The 21,323-nt window shown below is 46.1% G+C and overlaps 1 long non-coding RNA gene across 1 annotated transcript; it reads right to left on the bottom strand.

Annotated features, from left to right (window-relative positions):
* Nucleotides 1–4,515: 4,515 nt before the first annotated feature.
* LOC119381286 (uncharacterized) lies at nucleotides 4,516–20,513 on the bottom strand. Its single transcript, XR_005181355.2, has 3 exons — nucleotides 20,427–20,513; nucleotides 15,055–15,111; nucleotides 4,516–4,564 (listed from the first exon to the last, which is right to left on the bottom strand). It is a non-coding gene; the product is annotated as an uncharacterized LOC119381286 (long non-coding RNA).
* Between the last annotated feature and the right edge of the window lie 810 nt (nucleotides 20,514–21,323).

The raw sequence follows: 21,323 nt of genomic DNA on the forward strand, positions 1-21,323 counted from the left end.
CATCAATGCTGCGAGTTTCGACGAGCGCAGCTACTCCAGCCGCAGTCCACGGCTGAGGGCTCCGCCACCAAAGCCTACTTACGTCGACTCGTCTTATGCGCCCCGCAGCAGTTATAGCTACGACAGCCAACCACCTTCGTTTGTATCCGAGTGGCAACAGTTCCCTGAGTATCCCCATTACGCCGCAGCATTCAGTGTGCCTCGGGAACGCCCCGTGTGCTACCAGTGCGGCGTTCGCGGACATATCGCCCGGTTTTGCCCGTCGCGACGTCGCCCACGCACGACGTTTTCTGACCGACCAGCGATGCTTCCACGGCGAAGCCAACAGCCGGATTACACCTATTGGCCTTCGGATTCAACTGCCCAGAAGCACGGGTACCGGCCGAACATCCGCAGCGACTCGCCTGCCTCTGTGAGGAGCTTGACTCCAACTACTACGCGCCAGCGACAGTCACCATCCCCCCGACCCCGGCCGCGGCTTTCATCTCCGCCACCGGGAAACTAGCCGGCGCGGCCGATGGAGACGAGGTCGCTGGACGTACCGCTTTGCACACAAGTATGCCTCCTTTAGTTTCAATGCTTCATAACAAGGTTCACGTACTCATTGACGATATTCCCACGATGGCTCTGGTAGACACCGGTGCAACTGTTTCTGTAATGAGCTTAGTTTTCAAGGAAAGACTTGGCCGCAAGGTTATGTTTTATTGAAATAAATCTGCTACCTTTCGAGCAGTGGGCGGCACGGCTTTGTGTCCAGTAGGTATGTGCACTGTGTCAGTCTGTGTTGCTGGCAAGGCGTTCAAGGCAGAATTCGCAGTGCTCGCTCATTCCACGCATGACGTTATCCTCGGAATTGACTTCTTGCAAGAGTGCCGTGCGACTGTGGACTGCGGGGCAGGCGAGGTTCTGTTGTCTGCCCTCACCCAGCAGCCTCAGCGTAGCAGAGACGACAACCTCGTTGTAGTTAAAGACGCTATTCTACCGGCATGGTCTACGGCCAGCGTGCTCGTTGCTGCTTCGAATGCCGACTCGAGTTTCAGTCCTCCTGACATTGTGATTGAGCCGTTGCCTTTACCTTGCGTGAAGAAAAACGTCTTTCTGCCGCGCTGCGTTGGGTCTCTTACCGAGGGAAAAGCTAAATTATGGATAGTGAACTGCTCGTCTGAGTCTGTTGTACTACCAGGGGGAATGCGCCTTGCCATGTTTGAAAGGCAGTGCAGTATCTGCATAGGAGCTCTCAGCAGTGCGGCAAATTCAGACTATGCTGATGTCTCCGGCACGGAAAACGAATTTTATAAAATGGTTAGCAAGTCTATTCCCTCGCATAAGCGCAAAGTGTTGGTTACACTGTTGGCCAGGCACGCTAAAGTATTTGATTTTGCACAGAAGTCGCATAGACCTGAGGCGCACAGCACACGCACTCGTCACAAGATCGACACCGGATCTGCGCACCCCCTCCGACAGAAGCCTTATCGAGTTTCCGCGTCAGAGCGCAAGGTAATTTCACAGCAAGTCAGCGAGATGCTAACCTCCGGCGTAATCCAAGAATCGTCAAGTCCCTGGGCCGCGCCTGTTATCTTGGTCAAGAAAAAAGATGGCTCCTGGAGGTTCTACGTTGACTACCGACGTCTCAACTCTATAACCAAGAAGGACGTGTACCCTCTTCCACGCATCGATGATGTCATCGACTGCCTGCATTCAGCGTCCTATTTTTCATCGGTGGACTTGCGATCCGGGTATTGGCAGATTCCCATGGATCCGGCTGACAAAGAAAAGACAGCTTTTGTTACACCCGACGGTCTGTTTGAATTTAATGTTATGCCATTCGGCTTGTGTAATGCCCCCGCCACATTTGAAAGATATATGGACACCGTTTTGCGGGGCCTCAAATGGGAAATCTGCCTGTGTTACCTGGATGATGTGGTGATTTTTGGCCGAACATTTGAAGAACATAATCATCGCCTTCACCTCGTTGTAACCTGTCTGGAGGAAGCTGCGCTTACACTGAACTAAAAAAAAATGTCGCTTTGGAGAACGTGAAACCTTGGTTCTGGGACACCTGGCGGATAAAAATGGCGTGAGACCGGACCCGCAGAAAGTCGCCGCTGTCAGCAACTTCAAGCAGCCGCAGTCCCTCAGGGAGCTGCGAAGCTTCCTGGGCCTGTGTTCTTACTTTTGCCGCTTTGTCCCGAATTTCGCTGATAAAGCACAACCCCTGACTGACTTGCTGCAAAAGGACGTCCCTTTCCACTGGACACCGGATTGCGAAGCAGCCTTTAAGCAGCTTCGGTTCATACTGACTTCAGGACCGGTACTACGTCATTTCGATCCTTCTGCTGAAACGGAAATTCACACAGGTGCCAGTGGAATCAGCCTTGGTGCTGTGCTCGTTCAACGCCATGACAATGCTGAACACGTGGTAGCTTATGCGAGTCGTTCGTTGAGCAAGGCAGAGCGAAATTACACAGTCACAGAACAGGAGTGCCTCGCCGTCGTTTTCGCCGTGCAAAAGTTTCACCCATACGTCTACGGCCGTCGCTTCTCGGTAATCACCGACCATCATCCTCTATGCTGGTTGGTAGGCCTCCGAGACCCATCTGGACGACTGGCGCGATGGGCTTTGCGCTTACAGGAGTTTGACTTCACTGTACGCTACAAGAGCGGTAACCGGCACGCAGACGCCGACTGCCTATCGCGCCTTCCTCTACCGACGACTGAGTGCGACGCTGACAACTTCGACCAGTATATCGACGCTATTACCTCCGAGTTCCCTGACCTCGCGACTTTCCGGACAGCCCAACACGAGGACCACTCCCTAGATTCTCTGTTCGCCTCCGCCAATGAACACGCAAACCCAAGCTGTTTCGTGGTTCATGAAGGCGTCCTTTACAAGAAGGATTATTCCGGACAAGGCGCCCGTCTGCTTCTAGTTCCACGCACTTTACGGGCTCACGTCTTTCAGTCCTTACACGACAACGCAACCTGCGGCCACATGGGCTTCGCCAGAACGCTTCAACGAATCCAGCAAAGGTTCTATTGGCCCAAGATGCGACACGACACAGAAAAATACGTTGCTGGATGCGAACAATGCCAACGACACAAGCGCCCCACGGCTACACCGCCAGGACTTCTCCATCCTGTGCCACCTCCTGACTCTCCCTTCGAGACAGTTGGTGTCGATCTTCTCGGTCCGTTTCCACGATCGAGCAGTAACAATCGATGGGTCGTCGTCTGTGTTGACCACCTGACGCGCTACGTAGAAACTGCTGCAATACCTGCTGCAACGGCCATGCACGTGTCGCAGTTTATGCTTCGCTTTATAATTCTCCGCCATGGTCCTCCACGCGTTGTCATTAGCGACCGCGGACGACAGTTCATTGCCGACGTCGTTGAAGAGATCCTGCGTCTGTCTGCCTGCCATTTCCGCCATGCCACACCATATCGCCCGCAGACCAATGGCCTCGTAGAGCGCACAAACCGGACTCTCACGAACATGCTGTCTATTTATGTCGATTCCAAGCACAAAAACTGGGATCATCATCCTTGCATCACATACGCGTACCATACCGCGAAGCATGAGACTACAGGTTACTCTCTATTTTACCTGTTGTACGCTCGTTCCCCACGATGTTGTCTCGACACTATACTATCTTTTACGCTAGACGTGGAAACCTCGGTAGCCGAGACGCTCTGCCGCGCAGAAGAAGCCCGTCGCATCGCACGCCTTCGAACTTTGGCATCCCAACAGCGTTCTAAGAAACGTTACGACGCCTGCCATCGCTCCGTATCTTATACTAAGGGCGATCTTGTGTGGTTATGGACACCAGTCCGCAAACGTGGTTTGTGCCAGAAGTTCTTGGCCCACTATTCAGGTCCATTCGTCATTCTTGACCACCTCAGCGACGTCACGTACGTAATCTCAAGCTTCACAAGCAATGGTCGCCGCTCTAGCAAAACACAGCTGGCACACGTTGCGCGCCTTAAACCGTGCTACCATCAACCATCTGAGTGACTCGCCCAGAGGGCATCGTCTGCGAACCGGGAAGTGAAACGCGCGAGCGAAGATTCGACGAAGAGGAGAACGAGGCTGGACTGGCTCGCGAGCGACGCCGTTGACTCTTGGCCGAACTACACCTCTGCAGTTTCCCATCTTGTAATAAACGCTTTCCATCGTCACAATAAAAAAAAATATATATATATATATATATATATATATATATATATATATATATATATATATATATATATATATATATATATATATATATATATATACACTCAGCTTTAATGCACATTTTAAAGCGCGTCGTTCTCTTATCGATGCACATAGATTGGCCTACGGTGCACGCAATACAACAGTCTTGCATGTTCAAAATTCGACGAGCAATAGGAATGTAAGTGTTTTTGTTTTTTTTAAATATTGTGAGTAATTGAGTGAAAAGTCATATAGATGAGAATATTGCAGCACGAATGCTATTTTAGAACAAATACGAATTCCGTTGCCAAATTAAGAGCGAGACACACTTACCGGGAGCTGCTGCAGTTGCATTAGATCCTTCATTATCTGTGAAAGAGATGTAACGTACATGTTTTCTGCTGGGTCATGAAGGGAGCCAACAGATAGATACACGGAGTGGGATAGGTTTCAAACAGGAGAAAGTCCCTCAGAGCACGCTGGCCGACCTTTCGATAGGTGGACCTATCTGTCAAAGGCGCCTTGTCCTCCTTGATGTGTTAGCTTTAAAGGGTTAGTGTTGCCGTCATGTCCAGCAGTAGCGCTGGACATGACGTCAACACTAACCCTTTGAAACTAACACTCTCTAGTCATGCACTAACATTATTCATGCACTCATCACATTATTAATAAAACTCGGGAAGTCGAAGAAAGAAACAATATGCGTGGCGTAAGAGAGGTAAAATTCACGCAAGCAAGGATCAGATACAATTCCCTAAGTTTAGTTATATTCAGAAGAAAAATATATTGCAAGGAAAGTAAATGCAGCGAAAATAGCCGAGTCATCTCACTCTGTTAAGTTTGATGACGAGCGAAGCTGTTTAGCGCATGACACAGAGGTACCTCAGAATCTCAGCCCATAGCCATACCCTTAAACTAAATCCCAAATGTCGGTCCAGAAAGGCCATTTTACAGTCGGCGCATGTTTCTTCAATATTTTCCATTGAGTAGCATAGGTATTTTTGCCACAGGTTGGTGTTTCTTGAAGACAGCGTGTTGCCTTCACTTTTAGTCGACCGGTGATGAGAAGCGAAGTTATCGCAAATTCTGAGGTGAATACGTTTCTTGCATGCCGACGACCTCTTCCTTTTTAGTGGACCTACAGTGAGTAGTGGGGCCTGCCGAATTTCTGTGCCACATAGACGGTTTCGCTGTTTACAAACACAGACCCTGGACGGCTTCCGGTTTCGTGCACTGATGTAGCATTGGCGAGGAACAAAAGCCTTGGCGGGTAGCCCGCAGATTTTCAACACTTCTAACCCTGTGCCTAGCGAAATATTTCAAATAAAGTTGTTTCTAATCTATACCCAACATTATAAGAGTTAGTCCTTAACTTACGCACCTTCCTTTTACCTGAAGGCGGAAAAAAAGGTCTTTCCTTACTCTAACATAACTTTAAACACGCTGTCCGCTTCCGTGCTAGAGAGTGATAAATGAAGAACCGGAAAATTCTTGGGGTACAACACCTGCTGCTACTATAGCAGTCTTGAAACCGTCTATAGACATCTTCGTTGTAAAAGTAAAACAAATTTGACAATGACTATTATAGTTAAATCAACAGCACTGCCTTGTTGCGCATGCTTCTTTGTCATCGTATTGTTTCTATCACTCTTTTTGAGTGGCTCTTATTTGTGGGAACACACGCACAGCCACAGTTCCCCAATACAGTACGCCGTTCGTAAGGTTCACTGTTGCAGTATTCCTCTGAAATTATACGTATTTCGACCTTATTTACTAATACTCCTGTGGTGAGACTCACTCAAGATATTTGTTGGAAAAAAGCAACGTTTTTTTTAAGATTTACGTGTCATTGACTTGCGACGTTTCTTAATCGGTCGTGGGAAACTGCGCGTATGTATCGAATACTAGCAAGGGGCTCTTTCTTCATTAGCGTTTACACTCATTGCATGAGGATCCCCTTCGTCGCAAATGCTTTACTGTCTCAGTTTTCCTTCACACCAGTTTCCTAGATAGTTTAGCTTGACTTGCTGTTAAAGAGACAGGGCGTGCAGACACGGACACAAGATAGAGGTCGAGACACCACAAACGCCGACTAACAACTGAAGAGACGCACAACGGCGGGAAAGAAAGAAGGCACGAAAACTTATCTGCTTATGCCCATGCATTACCCGAACCTATTGATCCGGTACGCGTGGTGGTCTACGTGAGAGATAAATATTCGGACGCAAAATTACTTCTTTATGCAGATTAATCGATGGTTGGCTCACGCACGCGCTACCGCTATTGTCCATATGCCAGGCCTCAACCATTAATCACGTTTCTTCATTCCTTCGCCGTTACAAAATCGCGCATTCATCGAAATTGGTGTTCACTTGCATTCTCGACAATGTAACTACAGATTAAATTGTGAGCCCCCGGTTAGCGATCTCTTATGTTCCATTAATATCTGGTTAACACAGCCGCCCGTTTGCCCTTCGTAAAAGCGGTCGCAGCTAGAGGCCATCTTATACACCACACATGTACAGCACGTAGTAAATTTGTTGGTATATTTCGCAAAACAAATCTCAGTACTCCTCTTGTCTATCACACGCTATTTCTTTCTCTGTAGGGCAGTGCATATCTTACCTAGCTTATTGGCAGCCGTAAAAACAATATTAACGCCGTATCTACCCCCCCCCCCTCTTTCTTTATTGACCGACGACACGCTTTTTCCTATTGCTTTCTGAAACCATGCTCAGATTTTACAACATGAACTTCATTAAGCGTTCAGCGTCAGTAGCCACTGTCACGCGTGGATCACCTCCACCTAAAATACGCGCAGCCTATGCGTTAAAGCTAGCATTCATTTTGCGCTTACACGACTTAGTGAGAGAAGACTAAGGAAGCCCCACCACGATGGTCTAGTGGCTATGGTGCTCGACTGCTGACCTGAATTTCGCGGGATCGAATCCCGGCCGCGGCGGCTGTATTTTCGATGGAGGCGAAAATGTTTCAGGCGTTCAGGCAACCGGAGATGGTCGAAATTTCCGGCGACCTCCACTACGGCGTCCCTCAAATCGTATCGTGGTTTTGGGGCGTTAAACCCCAGATATTATTATTAAGACTAAGGCATGACAGGGCTATACCATTTTTTACAACCTTAGAATGTTTCGACGAGATGTTTAACAGCGGTTTAGAACGTCTAGGATAATATGGCAAGCAAACGTGGTTTTCTGAAAGGTTAACTAAATGTCTGAAAATTGTATTCCGTCATTCTGAAGCAATTCTTCAGTGAAGTTAAGCCCTCCTCCGTTTAGTTCAAATTGTTCGCTAAGTGATGTAACCACCGATTGAAGGTCACCACTATAGAGACCGGATTTTCGGCAAGTGCCTATTATGTTCCTTGCGTTCCCATCGCCCAATTTTGATATATGAGCATGAAATAGAGGTTAAGAAGGGCTTTTATAGATTTTTATAGTGCCTATAAATGCCTATTCTTGGCGTTTGTGCCTAAATGTCTATAAGTGCCCATTTTCAAAATGGGCACCTATATGAACACTATTTACCCTCGAATTTCGCTTTCGATGGCAGCTTGAGGCCGTTATTCATGTTACCGGGCAACATTCACTGTTCAGAACTCTATGGGTTCAACCTAGTCCTCTTGTTTAACCAACTTGCGGAATACAACCGCTAGCAGCAGTGAAATGGCACGTGCCGGCCACCATACACCGCCGCGCTAACATGACGCCAGCGCTTGGCGAATGCGGAACCGTGGAGAGCCTTCAGGCAAAAGGAGAGTGAAGAGCGGAAGAAAAAAAATGGCCACTTATCTGCGTACTACGCTGCAAATGTCGTCGAAAGGTGATAGTCTTCGGCCGGCCGTTTCTGCACCATTTCAGCGCAGCCTAAGAAACACTAGGGTCATTATAATTACGTAACTATGTATTTTCTAGTGTAGGAACACACCACCTAATACGTATTGATGTTGCGCCTCATATATGTGTAATATTTGCTTTTAAATGCGAAGCATTTCTTAGCGAACTTCTGCGACTTTGAGCGTATCTATCTATCTATTATTGCGATAGCAATTATATGGACAGTCTCGGCTAGATTTTGCCGTCGCGTCATGCACCGTATATGTATAAGTATGTATATATATATAAAAGCCCCAAAGAAAAATAGTTCAGAAAAATGCTTCCGAAGTGCGGAATCGAATCAGGGACCTCTTGCTCCGCAGCAAGTGGCGCTAACCACTACGCCACGAAACGCAGATCCTCCACGTAGCTAACGGCGAGCGTTATATACACACCCTTCACCGTTGCACGGACTCGGAGAAGGCCGGCGCTTATAAGCGTTTCTTCATTACCAGCGAGATGGCGCGAGCAGCGCGACGGGCGCATTTAAAATCCGTCGGCGAGCTCGCTCGTTTCTTCTTATATTTGCGCAGAGAGAACCTTGCCCTTCCGCTGTCTGCTCGCGCGCTTTTCTCGTGGCGAGGGAAGAGGTATGTTACAAGCTTTCACCCAGATGTCCGCGCTCATGTTACGGAGCGTACAAAAGTCACTCGAGCTCAAGGGACGCCGCTAAACGAACAAACAGAAGATGAGCGCGAACTATCAAGTGTCAGCTCGGCACTTGAAGCACGTTAGTTTCCTTCGCTGCTTCGGCCGCCTTTGGAACAGGAGCGCTATTCAAACTGCATGAATAAATGTTATTTCTCTCTCTCCCCATTGGCGAGCCTCACTTCGTATAAGTTTCTTGCTATCGCACTCATTACTTCGGCCTTGCGGCGAAACTGTGACTTTTCTATCTATCTATCTATCTATCTATCTATCTATCTATCTATCTATCTATCTATCTATCTATCTATCTATCTATCTATCTATCTATCTATCTATCTATCTATCTATCTATCTATCTATCTATCTATCTATCTATCTAGCCGCCTACGACTGTGTGCTTTCCTGGCCGTTTCGTTAAACGGATTTATACCAAACTTGGTATGGCATAACATGACCGTATTACGAACATAAATGACAGGTCATAACGTCAAAACCATGACATGCATGTCATGAACAGCATGATTTACATTGCACGGCCTTGAGGCTCTCGCAGAGGTTCCGTTGATTTCATATACACCAAAATTGGTATGGCGTGACAACAGTTAATGACGAACAGAATGACAGGTCCTAACGTACAAATGATTACACGCATGTCATGTGCAGCATGATTTATAAGACATGGTCTCGGGGCGCTCGCGGCCGTTTAAATTAATGGATATACACGAAAGCTGGTATAACGAGACATTTCTGTATGACGAACATAACTGACAAGTGGTAACATGCAAATCATGGCATCCATGTCATGTACGACATGATTTACATGCCACGCTCATGGCGCACTCGCGGCCGCTTCGCTCACTTGATATACACCAAAATTGGTATTGCGTGATGAGGCTGTATGAAGAGCATGAATAACAGTTGGTAACATGAAAACCATGATATGCATGTCATGTATGTCATGATTTACATGCCACGCTCATGGTGCATTCGCGGCCGTTTAGCTAGCTTGATATACACCATAATTGGTACTGTGCGACGCGACTGCATGGCGAACGTAAATAAGAGGTGGTGACATAAAAATCATGACATGCATGTCATGTATCTCATGATTTACATGCCACGCTCATGGTGCATTCGCCGCCGTTTCGCTAGCTTGATATGTACTAAAATTCGTAGTGCGCGACCTTATTGTATGACGAACATAAATGAGAGGAGGTAACATGAAAATCATGACATCCAAGTCATGTACCACATAATTTACATGCCACTCTCATGGTGCATTCGCGGCCGTTTCGCTAGCTTGATATATAGCAAAATTGGTATTGCGCGGTGTGAGTGTATGAAGAATATGAATAACGGGTGGTAACATGAAAACCATGACATGCATGTCATGTCGGTCATGATTTACATGCCACGCTCATGGTGTATTGGCGGTCGTTTCGCTAGCTTGATATGCATCAAAATTCGTTTTGCACGACGCGACTGCACGGCGAACATAAATGAGAGGTGGTAACATGAAAACCATGACATGCAAGTCATTTACGGCATTATTTACATGCCGCAGTCTTTGTCCAATCGCGGCTGTTTCGCTAGCTTTATATACACCAAAAATGGTATTGCGCGACGCGGCTGTATGAAGAAGATAAGTGACAGGTGGTTACATGAAAACCCCGATATGCATGTCATGTAAAGCATGTTTTACATGCCATGCTAATGGTTTACTCGCGGGCGTTTCGCTCTTTGATATAAACAAAAATTGATGTTGCGCGATGTGACTGTATTACGAAAATAAATGAGAAGATAATATCATGCGAATCATGTTATGCATGTCATGTACGGTATGATATACATGACACTGTCATGGTGCGCTTCCGGCCGTTTTGTTATCTGGATATACACCAAAATTGGCATGGAATGACACGAGTGCGTGATGGACGAAATGACAGGTCATGCATTGTATATGCGAGAATATCCGTCTCATTAGCATGGTATATACCAGAGTGTGCATGCATGCGTGCGTGGCAAACATGCGATATACGGTGAACTAGATGTCATGGCATGAACGATTTCATTTGGCTCGAAGACAAACAACGCGATGCATGCAGCTCTTTGCTGGCTGCTTTTTGATCGACAATATGTGCACAAGTATGAACACTACCAGTTGAAGATGGCTGGGCGTTGAGCAAGTGCTTAAACTTTGGCCGGGTGGGTGCATCGTGTGACGGACAGACAGACAGACAGACAGACAGACAGACAGACAGACAGACAGACAGACAGACAGACAGACAGACAGACAGACAGACAAAAACTTCTGCGTTTAAATATCCCAAGAAAGACTATCGTCATTAAAGAACTGCGGATCCCACGCCTTGTGGGCATCGGTTTCTGCGAAGCAGTCAGCGAGTATTTCTATGCTGTATTTTGTGGCTTTGAGCGAAGCGTTACAAGGTGGATCGACGTGTTTTCGCAAGTGTAGCAGCTGTGTGCACATCGTGGGCTTGCCAGGCACGTCGACAACACTGGTGTTTAAAGGGTAACTTATGATGCGACGCAACGTCATCTCTGAAGTTAGAGTACATTGCCATCTGCTTAACGCTGCAGGAACGGCGAGCGCGAGCCAGCAATCCACAAGAATGGAAGAATATGTTCTGGGACAGTGCGCGCTCTCGCTCGGAGTTGTTGTTGTTGTGTTGGCAGCCATCTACCCAGTATTGTGTGTGTCTCTCCGCCGGTGCAGTATTGGTTAGTTTAGGTAATTCTGTAGCACGTGGCAACTGGTGGAGGTGTGGGGTAGCCCCCAGCCGATGTTCCAAACGCCTCCCGGTAGCGTTGTGCCTGTGGTGACAACATTTGTTCACCGGGCCAGTCGAAGAATGCGAGGACTGTCTCCTGAGTGTGGACCTCTTCCGAAATGACGTCAGTGACAGCCCATAATGCTGTGGAATGCACTGCAGAAGCCACGAATGCTCGCTGCAGAAGCCACGTCAGTATTAACGAATCTGACTGCTCTTTATGGTGCAGTCATGTGAAGATCATACGTAAATTTAGTTCGTGTATTCCTCCGGGCTGGAGCAATGGATCAATATAGCTTGCTGAGTCATACGACTAAAAATATAATGTTTATGAGACTGCTATAAAAGCGGAGCCATTAGTGGAGCCACAGGCGGTAATCTGATGTGACGGCTGTATCGTAGAGTACATATGTAGTGTTTATTGCTGTCCTTGTCAAATTTTATAGCCAGCACTACCACCACAAGTGACGTTGCGCCGACGTTACCCCTGCATAGGGTGTTTTTCCAAACCAGTTTATAGACCTGGCGTGGCTCTCTGGTAGAATACCTGATTACTACGCAGAATGATTGGGTTCGATTACTGCTGGGATCCTAATTTTTATTCTTTGCATTCGTCGGGTCAACGCTGCCCATGACGGTTTTTCTTAACGCTCTCGCATTTAAATTGCCAATGCCTGTTCTTGCCGTTCCTGGGGAGACATAAACTGTCAGTCATCTGTGGCGCGTTCCCGTACACCACGGCCCGTGGTATACGGGTATGAGCCACACGAGTCTGGAGGAAAGGATTTGAAGATGTACGCGACAAGTTTTTCGCGTTATTCATGTCGTCATGACCAGACAGCCATATTCCTCAAATCTTCTTACCCTCCCATGCCAATCTTGGTCCACACCAATTTAAGGAGTCGATTACTAGAGCACAGAGACGTAGGCGGCTGGATAGAGATATGGATAGATAGAGATATACGTAGATAGAAAAGCTCAGAGCGCCTTGGGTTCGCTAAGAAATGCTTCGCATTTAAAAATGTGATGAGCACACAGGTTTCGTTTTGTTTGTAATTTACTTCTTAAGGTGCTCACATACATAGGAGAAATTGACGCCACGTGATTAGGCCCGGCCAATACGAGGCATTCGTCCCTTCTGGTCTTTCAGTGGTCCCGAAATGTGCTCCTGTGCTCCCCTTATCAGCCATGCCGAAAAGAAAGAGACCCAGGAGTGTGTTGATTCGACATGAGAACTTGACATCACCGGGCGTTCTAACTCTTGACTCATAAGAGTAGAGCGCCATAACGCAATCGGGCCCCGTGCGCATTGCGTTCTCCTTTGATAGCCTGAACTACGGTGCGTGCCTCAACCATGCCGTAAGGAAACGAACGACTGTGCGCGTAACAGTTGGCCGTTTCAAAACTGGGCAATATACCTCCTTATCACACGAAAACCGTTTCCTGCACTTGTTCCTTAATACAATCTTTAACACATTTTAATAACCCTTCGTGGGCCTGGAGAAATAAAGGTCTTCAATACCCATGTTAAATCCTTTACAACCACCAGGGTTCTCCTCCGAGAGAAACTGAACTAGCGCTTGAGAATTGCGCATGCGAAAAGGGTCTGAAAACCTAATTGTGTTTAACCCCTTCAGACGCCACCTGTGAAGAACTGTCTGTAAATGCGTCAAATGGATACTAAGGTATTTCAAGGCACTCGATATTCTATTGCAACCAAAATAACGTCACAATGCGTTAATTTATGGATTTTATAGTGATTAATTTAAATTCAGGTGTAATTAACCATGTATTTATTGTGAAGTCATTCATGCGCCCTTCTCGCGTTATTAAAATGGCATCTTACGCCAGAAATATAGTACGAATTCGGTTTCGAGTACGTTCATTGGGAGCAAAGAAAAATAACACTTTTGACTTGGCTCGCGGGAAGGAGGCACGTCGACGGATTCGTGGAGCAGTGTAGCTCCTTCAGCAAACTGATCATATACAATGCAAAATGAAGTTAAATGAAGATAAATTTATTATGCAGGAGGTTCATTCCATCCAAAGTTTAATGTACCTGTCTTTGTTTCTGAGCGGCACCATCGAATTTTGCCTGCGGGGTGTACTGGACACACTACCTAAAAATGTTTTACTGCTCTCTATGGAGAATAATAAATAATGAAGAAACGTGACATCAACTTAACAGGTGTAACGTCTGGTTTTGGCGCAGTTGTACCTTCTGAGAAAAAAGATGCACAAAAACGTTCCATAGCTAGTGTTCTGCTTTTTCTGTTGACATACACCAACAGAGGGCACAGACGAAGCAGCAAAAGCGACCTTCTATTTCGTCTCGAAAAGCACTATTGTATAATGCAGTAGATTCTTGGCTTACTTATAATCCACCAAACGAGTTTTCAGACGCCAACTTTCATTATATGTAACGCGGAAAAGCCAGGCAACACCGGTGACCTATCTGATTGGATATTCATTCTACGGCACTGACAACTTTTCCAAACTTATGTGGAGAAATGCTGTTCGTAATAGTGGATCATAGTCTATAATTCGTTTCGTTTCAATCAAACAGGAACAGGAACAGAATCCGGAATCACAATTTACAACAAGACATCGGGACCTCAGGTGGACAGTGAGCGGCGTGTCTCTATGTTACGACGTGCTCCGTGTTGAGGTAATATGCGCGACAGTGTTGATCTTGTGGCCATATTTATGTGGGTCAAAGTGGGCGGTGTCTAAATGACCGTTTAAAGTCACTGCAGGCATTGCAGTAATCCAGGTACTAGTGCAGCTGACGATGCTGATACCACGTGTATTTTTCAAGTTTGCTCACTTGTTAGAACCAGCAGAGGTAAGTTTACCCTCGAATTATAGGCTAAATTGAATGAACGTCGGGTGAGCGCCCGTGGTCGGGATCTCGCTGTCCGACAACCGCCAGGATGTATGCGTCTTCGGCCATAATTTCATCCCCGATGACATCACCACATGACCAGATGCTTATCTTTATCGGTGATCTACTCTATTATTTTTGTTCGCGTAATTCTTAGTGTTTGCTGATTATCGGTGTACTAGAGAATAAAATGTGAGCAGCTGGTATTGTTGCGGCCCCTGACGGTGCAGATCTGAATCACGCTTTCGCGATCCGCTTCGGCAGCGTGACGGCACTTCGCCGGAGTTTTGCTGCGGAAACAACGCTGAGGGATGCGCCGCTCTAGCCGTCACCCAGCAGTGCTCATGCAGTACTCAAACAGTGCGCTGCCGTCGAGGGCGATGGCTGCGCTTTGAACGAGTTAACAAGAAAAAACAGTAAAGAGGGGTTCTTAATATGTGATCGCCTGTAGCGGCCTTGATAGAAAGTGCGTTAATCAATTTAGAGAGCAAATGATTTCATATTGCTGTTGCCCCAAGCGCTGACAAAATTTTGAAAAATAGTTGCAGAGACCCTTTAAACTTACGAGAGCATGCAAAAGTGGTAGTCACTACACTAATGAGGCTTTTGGTAGTTGACAGAAGGTCATTGTGGTATCGTTACCCTGTGGAGTAGTCAGATCCGATGGAGGAGTCGTCGTTCTGTCAGGTGCTACATTTCCTGGAAATTCAATAAATTGATATATTTCGGGACATGCGCACAAACAACATAAAAGCGATAAATATAATCGGTACGTTCTTCTTAATATTAGGAATATAACATAAGTACTTAAAAAGGCGCACAAAACAAACAGGCTATATCTGCTAATGAGGTTCATAATATACCCACAGTGCTTAGTTCCTAGGGCCTTACCTATTAAATTCAGCATTGTGAACTTCTACACCTTTATTCTTGTTTAGTGGGATCGATGTAGCGAAAATTCCAGGTGAACCCATTAAAGAAAAAAAAAACGGAAACTTACAGGGTCCCTTTGCATTCGCCTAAGACGACTCGAAGGTGAAAGCCGTCTTCTTTTTGTTGAGTCGATGTAACAATCGTCCCCCTCCCCCCTTCGATAGCTTTCTGCACGTAACACGGTTTTGCGCTGGCTCCAGGATCGGAAGCATTGGAAGCTTCTGCACCTCGCCTGGTTAATTATGACGTCGCGTGACGTCAGCAATCTGTGACGTCATGGTGTCGTGATAAGGAGACATCATCACGTGGTGATGATTTTTTTCATCACCCGTGTTGAAGCCGCCGACCGCCGCCGATAAATTTTCGCGTGTCATGAGACATCTAAGGCGTTCGAATTAATAAGCGCAACTTCATTAACACAAGCTTCGCTAGACTAGTTGACGAAACTCAGTACAGATGACGCACAAAACACACAGGGACCCTGAGAAAATAGAGTGGGGACGTGCTGACAACTGCAACATGTACGGGCACAACGCCTGCGTGCTAAATATATTTACATCCCCACCCCGCACCCACTGCAACTTCAATGAGCTAATAAATAATAGGAACGTACATGCTTGCTGAAAAAAGAACGTGTATGACTACCTAAAGACAGCTGCTTCGAGAAGCACCGCTTCTGATAACGCTAATTAAATGACCGCGCGAAAGGAGAAACAGGTGAAGCGCTACTTTCAACTTAGTTTATGCAAAGCAAGAGCGAATATATAGGTGTGGGCTTGTGAGGGAAAATAACAGCAGGAACTCCAAAAACAACAAGAAACATACTTTCGACAAGGAAACACCCACCCATGTGCCTGTTCATCAAGATCATGCAGTAGCTAAAAGGACTAAAATGTTAATAAACACTGCCGCCACCCATTGCCTCCACATATGCGGATAAATAGCGCGTATTAAGTAACTGCGACATGTGCACATGCTAAAACACGGTTGATCCCTCTGGCATAGGAATCGGAATAACACGAAAGTAAAGCGTGCCCTTACAGAAGTAACTGAATGCTTACTCTACATTGATATAAGCGAGTTTGCACAATGTATATTGATGTCTGGCAGCTAATGGCGCAGTTTAACGTGTATGCACCCACTTTGATGACTGGTGGTACATCTGCATCCCGAAGACTAACGTCCCTGCTAAATGATTAAACAAACCCTTGTGGTCCTGTAGTAGTTAACGGTGAAAGCGTAATCAGTGAACGAGTTGTGATAGCCAGAAGAGCGTCGCATATTGGACGCAGAGCTTGTTCGCCATCCCGCGGCATGTTAAAAATGTGATTGAACATTACGGCCGGACTAGAGGGAAACGCAAAGCGCGTCGTGTCGCCTCGAAAGCCCCACTATGGTGGCATAGCCCGGCCGCTTTTTTTCTCGGGGCGAGCGCGACAACGGGGAACGCGGGGTTACAGCCAGGTGAGGCAGGCGCGCGTCGCAGAACTATTTTTGGTTGTATTAGCGTAATGCTGAGCGAGGCTGACGCTTTTACGACGCTTGGGCAAAGGTCGCCACCATCGCGTGTGTTTAAGGCATTGACAAAAATTCAACTTCTATTGAAACGCGCCGAATGGGACGGACGCGAAACGCGTTGCAGGTGCTAGTCGCGGAGGCCACAGCAATGACGAATTACTTTACCTTACCACTTCCCAGAGGTCAACGCCACCCAGCCGACCGGGGGAGTGGTAGATATAAAGGCGCGTTCGTAAGTCTCCAGAGTCTGTGACCGTGGGAGCAGTGGATAGCGTGCCCGGCATCTGTTGTTGCCGACCGAGCGGTCGTGGGTTCGATGCCCGTTGACGGTACCTTTTTTTCTTTGCCATCTGATTGTGTATATTTTTTCGACGTCATTTCCGTGACGGAAATACGTCACTGAAGTCTTGGTGGACCCCGGCATAAAACACTTTCGTGTTAAAAACCGTATCTCCTTGCCAGTGAGAGAAATCAAGAGAGTGCTAACGAAATTGAAATCGTCCCTCTCCATCTTGGCAGCCTCCGCAAACAACCTGGAATACTTATGGCTGAGTACTCATACATGACTAGTGTGTCATAAAAGAATGGCTGGCCACCATACTAGTGGAAGTGTGCCGCCAGATAAGACCGTCAGCATTCTTGCGCAACTCACTGTTATGATCCCCTAGACGGACCACTGAGTGGTGTGTATGATCCCTTACGCACCACTCAGTGCTTGCTAATAATCCGTCCGGAACATTGGCGAACCCCTATTTAATCGTTTGCTCAAACCGAGCGCAGCCTCAATCATTGACCTAACCTTCTGGTATGGCCGGCGAATCGATGAAGTTGTCTTTGACATAGGCGCCTGCTGAGCGGTGCGGCACTGAAGCAATCAACCGACCAGACGCCACAGGCATCACCATAGAACGAAGCGTGACCACTGTTCGCTGTTTGTCTCACTCATTCGCGCTTACGTGAAGTCTTCGCAGGATGATGTTTGTTTCTTCATAAGAAAAAAATCTCGATGTTAACCCGTCCGCTTACACTACTCTGTAAAAGTAAACTGCGTCCTTGAGATTGACACTGCTTCTAGCGGCACTGGTGCTCCTAGCGACAAGCCTGTTGACGCCTTTGTGATTTAGTGAACACAGAAGCAGTGTAGGAAATTGTTTTACCTGCACTGACGTGTCTTAGCGTGCCCTCGCTGCGTCAATTCTGTTGCCATGCCAGTCTAGTCACCCTATCTTTTTCGCAGTGCGCTTGAATTGACCGTCAAGCTCAAAGAAATAAGCTATAGATAGATTGTTTAAATGGTGCAAATGACAGACAAAAATGTCATGACTACACTTGTGTTCACCATTAAATATTATACTAATATAAGCAATATTTATATTTGAGATGTGAAATCTTCAATTTCCCAGCATTAATGCCAATTCTTTGAAAAATGCAAAGCATATGCAACTTGTTTAGGGTCGTGTAGCAGGTGCCTACATCCTTACTAGTTACGTGGTATTTTCCCGTATTTTATGGTTGCCATGTTCACCTGTCTCTCAAACATCGCAATAACTATAAAATTGTGGTGCAGAAATTTAGCACACAGGGCATGCTCCACAAATAGTAGTTATTTTATTTTATAGAACTATTTGTCAAACCAAATATGTTAGGTGCAATTGGTGTGAGATTTCAGGTGCGATCGCGAAAGTTTTACCTACTGCAGGTTTAGTATTTTTCTATTGTACTGAATTGAACTTGGTCAGTGATGGAGGTGTACTCGAGTAGCTATGGTGCTCTCGTTGTCAACCATCTTAGGACATTCATACTTCAAATTCCAGCAAGATGTTTAGCAGAATTTCTTACCGTAATTTCCTACATGTCTAAAGTTGTTTTTTCTCAATAATACCTTGTCAAACAAGGTATCCATTTAGCACTGAATTTATGAACGGAGAACACGAGTCAAACAAACCAGAAATTGCGTATTGGGTCAATATACTTTAGCGTTTGACCAGCTTCATTCCTGCTACTGAAGAATATGCCGTGAATGCAATATAAATCTGAAAGGGTCAACTTTATTAGTAGTATCAGAGCTAATAGGAAAATATAGGAAGTGCGCTGATGTGTAGCGAGCGCATCAGTCATGAGAGAGATCTAGAAAGCCCTTTATTGAGTTATAGAGAAATCAGTAGGCGTTCATATGTCGCCTACATGCTATTCTCTAAGGAGACGGGGGTGCTTAACAGAAAGGCCCAAGGAGCATGAAGTCAGGAATGAAAAAAAAAATAACAGGAAATATATGGTCGCGCTATGTCCAAGTGTGGTAATTAATGTATTAAGTGTGATGTATACCGTTTCTGAGCTTATAAATGAAGTTAATATATTAGAAGAACATCAGTAGACACCAACAGAATTTGACGTTGCTCTGAAGAAGACATAGGGCCAAACATATCGGCGACATGTGGTGGTATTAGCGAAGTTGAGGACATTGTACATCGTAGCCAAGTTCGTTTTTCTTTTTATGCCGGGCATTCAAACAACGTGTTTCACGGTCTCTAACATACCAGAGTTATAATAGTAATAATAGTAATTGTTGGGGTTTAACGTTCCGAAACCACGATAAGATATCGAGAGACGCGGTAGTGGAGGGCTCCGGAAATTATGACAACCTGGGGTTCCTTTACATGCACCTAAATCTAAGCACACGGGCCTCAAGCATTTTCGCCTCCATTGAAAATGCGGCCGCCGCGGCCAGCATGCCATCCCGCGACCTTCGTGTCAACAGCCGAGCACCATAAGAACTAGACCACCGTGGCGGGTGCCCCAGGGTTATCACAATATGGATTGGCGGCTAAACAAAGGCGGAACAGGTAGCTATCGGTGAATTCGGCTTTGAGGCGAAGTCGTTCATACACTGTCGCAAGGTGAAGAGAAATGTGATGTGGTCGCCTTGAATTTTAGTCAGGCTCTTATTGAACGTACAAATTTTCCTTGATTTGAAAGGTCTCGTAATCAAACTTTTTTTCACCTTTCCGTACATTCTTTTTATTGCTGATGCATCTGATTTATTAAAATATTCGTCAAGGTCTCGTTGATATAAAGCTGTGTGGGCAGCGAGATCCGATTTTTAATTTTTGTATATACCGGCAAGTCCTGGAGTCCACTTGAATACAATATTGTGGCCAGAAGAGTGGTCATGTAATAGATGCAATCAATATCCCGGGTCAGTGGAATATCGGTTTAGAGCCATATATTCATTACAAGTGCTATGTAGCGCTCCTTTTGAATCAGCGAAGATCCAGGTGGTTGCCGCGGGATTCAAGGATATCTTTCTTCAATTGCAGTGAGTTCCGCTGATATGCTTAACGTTAACCGTTCCAGTCATGTCATTCGTACATGTCAAGAAATTAAAATTTCTTGAAATGCCCGTTTTGCGCATATCGTAGCTACTACCATCTATTTAACAGGAACAATACACTGCGCAAATGCGAGGGCATGCACTACAAGATGACCACATTCTGAAATGAAAACAAGTATGCGTTCACGACAGTTTTGGTAGGTCTAAGCTGTTGAAAAATAAGATTACTTACCGAAGATGCCTGATAGAACGGATAATATAAAGATGGTTATAAATGAATGCATAATATTCACGAGTCTCCAGTTAGCCACTCTATAAAATGTTCACGCACCTGTTTAACGAGCGTCGTTTTGTATTGCTGGCTCGTCCATTGTTGAATTTCCTTTGTAACAATAAAAAATGGGCAGCTGGCCTCCGACACTGCGGATGCAAGGCCGAGTGTCGCGCATTGCTGCGCATATGCGGTTAGCCCTGTAGTGAAATTTTATACGTAAGTGACCGAGTGCTCCACAAAGTACAGGCAATTGACGCGTCAGCTGTACCTCTGAGTAGAAAAGCATCCTAGTGATGGAAAAATGACGATATTTATCAGCCTTTCATCAGCACTGCTCTGACAATCTTGCCTAAACTTGAGCAGTGTAACAACATGTACACGCATGCTTTTATGGACACAGGGTTGCCGATGTTTGATGCTCTGTAACTGCTGTCCTATCTTTGATGGCTACGGCCATTTGTATTTCCCGCTACTGTAATCTTACAAAAATATAGGAAAGCTGTGTAACCGAATTCCTTCTGTAACAATAAGCGTCAAATCACTGGTACAGGTGAGAGCGCCAGCGTAATCAATTGTAGAATGAGCACTATGCACCACAAGCTGTAACGTATCGTTTTTTAGGAGGCCATGAATCCAGTCAGGTACCGGCATAAGATCGCGTCTTCCACAAACTGCGGCTTCCGCGCTGAAAAACGGTAAGCCTGACTTGCCTACAATTCATCGTGAGCGAGGCTGTACCGTAACTAACGAAAGATACGTACTCCGCAAATTCTTGTGGATGGCTATCAAAAGAAGCTTCAGTGGTTCGTAAGATATTATGACACTTATTTATATTTGGTAGCAGTTGGCTTCGCT

Source organism: Rhipicephalus sanguineus, chromosome 2, assembly GCF_013339695.2.
Source record: "Rhipicephalus sanguineus isolate Rsan-2018 chromosome 2, BIME_Rsan_1.4, whole genome shotgun sequence".
Taxonomy (NCBI): Eukaryota; Metazoa; Arthropoda; class Arachnida; order Ixodida; family Ixodidae; genus Rhipicephalus; species Rhipicephalus sanguineus.